This window comes from Cricetulus griseus, chromosome X (genome assembly GCF_003668045.3).
Source record: "Cricetulus griseus strain 17A/GY chromosome X, alternate assembly CriGri-PICRH-1.0, whole genome shotgun sequence".
NCBI classification, from domain to species: Eukaryota; Metazoa; Chordata; class Mammalia; order Rodentia; family Cricetidae; genus Cricetulus; species Cricetulus griseus.
In genome coordinates, this window is record NC_048604.1 from 93,951,810 (window position 1) to 93,957,809 (window position 6,000).

A 6,000-nucleotide genomic window follows, 5' to 3' on the forward strand; every position below is an offset into this window, starting at 1 on the left:
TGGGAAGAATTGCAAAGCTGGAGCTGAGGGGGATGTTTCAGTGAGTAACGGTGCTTGTTCTGCAATCAGGAGGACCTGAGTTTGAATCCCCAGCACCAACATTAAAAAACTAGGCATGGCTGCATGTTCTGTTACCTCTAGTATTGAGAAGCAGACACAGACAAATCATAAGAGCTGGTTAGTTAGCCAGGATAGCTGAAATGGTAAGCCTCCATTTTAGTGAAAGAGAAAGACACCTAAAGTTCTGCTTTTGCATGTATGAGTACTCACACACAGGGGGTAGGGGAACATTGCAAAGTCATATAGCAGACAGTATGGATACAGAATGGAATGAAAAACATTAGGATTGAAAACATTAATTCTATATACAACAAGGGGGGAAGGTGGTGGCTTTGTGATTACACTGCCATGTATCAATGGTGATGTGAAGCTATATCCTCCCCAGTTGCACCTACCATCTAGCCCACACTCCACTCTCTAAAATCATGTGACCCAGCATGAGGCTGTGTCCTTTTTTCTAACAGAATCACCGGATGGTATAGAGGAGCCCTATTTGAGAGTCACCAGGAAAGGCTTCCAAAGTTGTTACTGTATTATGGTCCACACTGTCGAGGTTTTAAACTTTCTCATCAGGTTCTTCAATCCATGCCATCTCTTTTAGCTTTCCCTTTCTACTTCTAAATCACCCTTCCAGGTATCATCTCAAACAAATGCAGTATATATGAATCTCAGGACAAAAATCCAGACTACCAATACATTTATTTTCTAAGATAAACTTAATTTCTTTCTTAGGTCTATATTCATTCAACAGTAGAAAATTAATCCTGGTAAATTCAGCACTACTCCTTTCCCAGAGCTGTGTCAAATAGGTAGGGTATTTATATATCATCTTGTGGTCAATGAGAGAGCTGGTATGTAATCATAGTGTAGCCCAGGGCTTCTTATGTTCCTTTTCTTATGTTCCTTTTCATCCAAGAAATTTTTACCCCAGGTATATGGGTATGTAAAATAGGTTATACAAATCAAACATGACTGATAATAAATCATAAAGAAATATTTGAAATAATTCTGATATTATACACATATATCAATAATTAAAGACTAAAGCAAATTTGTGTACTAATACAACAAATGTACTCACATACTTAAAAATAAATCTTGGATGAATATTTGATATTTCAAAACATAGAGCATTATCAATATTTTTCAAATTTGATCAATATTTTATTTGATAAGCATCAGTGCTGAGAATACCATTTCACAAAAATACCAAGTTTAAAATGTCAGAAACACATTTAGGGCCATATCAGAAATCATTGGAAATTCTGTCCTAACACCAAGCCAAAAGTCATTGAATGATTTTCTGTGAAAGATAAGTCAGCAGCATTTGAAACCTAACATCCTAGCACAATAAAATATAAAGATATACTAATTTAACACTAACATGCTAAGAAATAATGGTAGGAAAATAAAAACTTTTGTTTTCCATAATTAAACAGTACATATACAGTGAAAATACTGTAATTATTATTATATAATAACCTCAAATTTGGCCTGAGATGTTTCAAGCACCATTCATTAGTGTTGTATGGTGTAGCAACATGCATAGTGATTGAAGTTGTATGTTAGAAGCTGGGCTACAGTGAAGTCATGTGATGCTACACAGGTGAGCACTACCAAAACCCACCTTGGTTTCATTATATGTTGAAACTCTTTACTGTGATCAAATTTTTCACAATGCCCTTACTGTGTTATGTGACCCCCATGTGGTATTGCTATGTATTGTTGAAGAATCTGTGTTCTACCAAGACTCAGGGAGCATCACAGAAGGGGGCAGAAAGATTATAAGATTATAAGAGACATCCAGGTGTGGTTCATGCCTTTAATCTCAGCATTTGATAGGGAGAGGCAGGTAGATCTCTGTGAGCTTCAGGGCAGTCTGGTCTACAGAGCTAGTTCCAGGGACAGCCAGGGCTGTTACACAGAGAAATCCTGTCTCAAAAATACAAATACAAACACACAAACAAAAAGATTATAAGAGCCAAAGGATCAAGAAGTTTTCTGTGAGACTGTGCCTCCAAGAAATGTCAGAAGTTACACCTGTAAAGTCTCAACAACATAACTGTCCAAACATGTGAAGGATAACACCAACAGACATGCTAACATTGACAGGAGAAAGCTCATGAAGCCTCAACCCTAGACAAAGAACTGCAATCAACTACAGAATGCTGACATCTGGAGAAATAGTCTTCCCCAGGGAAAAGCACATCAATTGGCTATCTAATACCAAATGGTCAGTCCTGAAAATGAAAGAAAAATGCCAAGAATTGGAAAGAGATCAGGTTAGTGTACATGGAAGGGTTTAGAGGAAGGGGAAGGGGAAAATTAAACCATAATTTCATGGGTAAATGGATGGAACTAGAACAAAATCATCCTGAGTGAGTGAGGTATCTCAGACTCAAAAAGACAAACATGGTATGTATTCCCTTATATGTGGATATTAGCTGTAAAGTCAATGATAACCAAGCCACAATCCATAGACCCACAGAGGTTAGGTACAGAGGAAAGGGTTTGGGGAGATAGATCTTGTTAGGAAAAGGAAATAGAATAAATAGTTATGGATGGATGGGGGGCTAGAATGGGAGAATCAAGTGGGGAGGGGAAAGGAGAAGACAAGAGAGGGAATAAGCAGAGAGACAGCTAAAATTAAGGTACTTTTGAGTGGGACTATGGAAGCCTAATACAGTAAAAATTGCCTAAAATGTATACATATATTATATGGCTAAAGAATTAAGGAGACAGAGTCCCAGCTGGCCATCTCTTGCCACCAAATGAAACTTCCAGTACTGGGATTAGGTTACATCTAATTAAACTGATACCCAAAGGGGTCCCATGAGAATCCCCAAACAACCCTAGTTATAGATTGCCAAGACTATAGGTTGCTCTCCAAAAACTGACAGCAAGGCCCCATTGCTGAAGATAACACCTATACAACTCAGAGTGGAGGGTGATGTAACTACATTAAATATTTTTCAAAGAAGCTGTGAGTGACAATGCTCCTCAAATTGTTCCACAAAATAAGAACAAAAGGAACAATGCCTAATTTGCTTTATGAGGTCACGGTTACCCTGATATCCAAACCACAAAGACCCAACAAATAAAGAGAATTAGACCAATTTCCCTTATGAACACAGATGCAAAATTTCTCACTAAACTACTTGAAAACTGAATCCAAGAACACATCAAAAAGAACATCCATCATAATCAAATAGGCTTTATTCTATAGAGGTAAGGATGATTCAATATAGGTAAATCAAAACATGCAATGTACCATATATACAAACTTAAAGGAAAAATAAAAACCCAAGATCATCTCATTAGATGTAGAAAAGGCCTTTGAAAAAAATCCAACACCCCTTCATAACAAAGTCCTGAAGAGATTAGGGATACAAAGTTGACCTTAACACAATAGGGCATTTTATAGCAAGCCTATAGCCAATATCAAATTAAATGGAGAGGAACTCAAAGCAATTCCACTAAACAAGGCAAGGTTGTACATTCTCTCCATACCTATTTAATGTAGTAAAGTCGTAGCTAGAGCAATAAGACAACTGAAGGAAATCAGGAGCATACAAATTGGAAAGGAAGAAGTCAAAGTATCTTTATTTACAGACAATATGATAGTATACATATGACACCAAAAATTCTACCAGGGAACTCCTACATCTGATAAACAACTGCAGCAATGTGGCTGATAAAAGTAGCTGAATACAAGATTAACTTAAAAAATCAGTAGCCCTCCTATATATAAATGATAAACACACTGAGGGAGAAATCAGGGCAACAACGGCCTTCCCAATAGCCACAAATAATATAAAATATCTTGGTGTAACTCTAACCAAGCAAGTGAAAGACTTGTATGATGAAAACCTCAAGTCTTTGAAGAAAGAAATTGAAGAAGATATCAGAAAATGGAAAGATCTCCCACGCTCATGGATCAGTAGGATTTAGTGCAATCCCCATCAAAATTCCAACATAATTCCTCACAGATTTTGAAAGAACAATTTCAGTCCCTTATGGAAACACACACCAAAAGAACCCAGAAACTACAAAAACTATTCTGAAAAATAAAGAAATTGCTAGAGACATCACCATCTCTGATTTCAAGTTGTACTGCAGAGCTATAGTAATAAAAAACATGTTGTATTGACACAAAAAACAGAGACATTGATCAATAGAATCAAATTGAACACCCAAGACATAAGTCCACACACCCATGGACACCTGGAAAATACACAGAGAAAAGGGAAGATTCTTCAACAAATGGTGCTGGTCAAAATGGATGGCTGTGATGACTGGGCTGTACCTGCAACTCACATGACTTTCCAGGCATTGTGTTTGCTTGCTTACTAGTTTTTTGTATTGATGGATTGAACCTAGGACCTTGTACATGCTAGGAGAGTGTTCTACTGCTGAGCTACATCCTCAAACCCCTTCTTACTTTTTAAGATAGAGTCTCATTAGGTTGCCCTGATTGGCCTTGAAATCACTCTGTAGACTAAACATGCCTTGACTTTGAGATCTTCATGCTTCAACTTCCAAAGCAGGTGGAATTGTAAGCCTCTACATCAGGGCCAAACAATAGCTTTAGAATCAGTAGGTCAAAGTTTATACCACTGACATAGTTATGGGGCTTTCTTCAAACTTGCTAATCTTTTCAACAGATCAAGGCAGTACCCAGCTGTGTCATGCAAAGTTCCGCTGCCTCATCCTCAAGTTTCATATCAAGATCATTTGCTTTCTATTGGTGTAATCCTCTCACAGTTCTCAAAATTTTCAGTTTATTTCTAACACCTTGTTATGCCAGCTCATTTAAGCTGAGTCACATGTCTGAGGTCAGTTTATCTAGAAACAGAATATAAAATGGGGATTGTAGTGCAAATGATTCACTATAGAACTGTTCTCAAGAGTACTCAAGAATAAGAAAGGGAGAGAAATGGGATAGAACAAAAATGCAAAGATGATGTTTCAGCCACAGTCTAGCCTATCTTGATCCCACAAGCAACTCAGAAGTGCAAATGGCATAGTTACACTACACTGTGGCAAGAGACAGACAGGATTTTATACTTCTCCCTCAAAGCAGTTGGTCTTTGGCTATGGGCAACCCCCAGCAGGGAAAAACAATCTCCCAGGCATTTCCGTGGAAAGCTCTCTCAACTAGCTGAGGATGATTCAGAAAAGTGTACAATTATGAGCCATAAGCAGTTAGCACTTACAGTATATGGCTATATCCCAGCAAAAGGAAGCTGAGTGGTACATCTATAGGTTTTGAGAACATGCTACCAAGAATCACTCTTTGGGAAGAAAAAAAACATGTTTTTTTTTTTTTTTCTGTGCATGGCCTTCTTCAGATGGAACCTGACCAGACTAGTTAGTTGTCTCTAAGACTATTTGGCCAGCTGCCTGGCATAGCTACCCAGTCAAACAACCTCATTTTTGCTGTAAAGTCATAGGGACAACAGAAATACCTTTTCAACTTGAAAAGTCATTTCATGAGGACATTTTGGTTTAAGATATGCTCAAAGAGCTCTTGAAATCAACTTGGCAGAGTGAATTGGGGTACTTGTCCCCTCAAATTGATCAAAGATGGCTTATTTCACCTCTATAATAACAAACTATTCTAAAATTCACTTTTCCTTTGCTGATAATTTATCTCCCTTCGTTTTTAATTTTACTTTTAATTGTTTAATTCTTTAACAGTTTCATAAAGAATTTTACTCCTTCTCATCCCCCTACTCCCCTCTCTCATTCCCAGACCTTCTCCCACTGAAGCCCTTCTTCTCAACAAGCCTGCTTCCTACTCTCATTTCGTGTGTGTGTGTGTGTGTGTGTGTGTGTGTGTGTGTGTGTGTAGTGTAGTGTAGTGTAGTGTAGTGTAGTGTAACTCACTGCATTGAAATAGGGTTTCCTGCATGGGCATGGGTGGGAGGTTATTTGCAT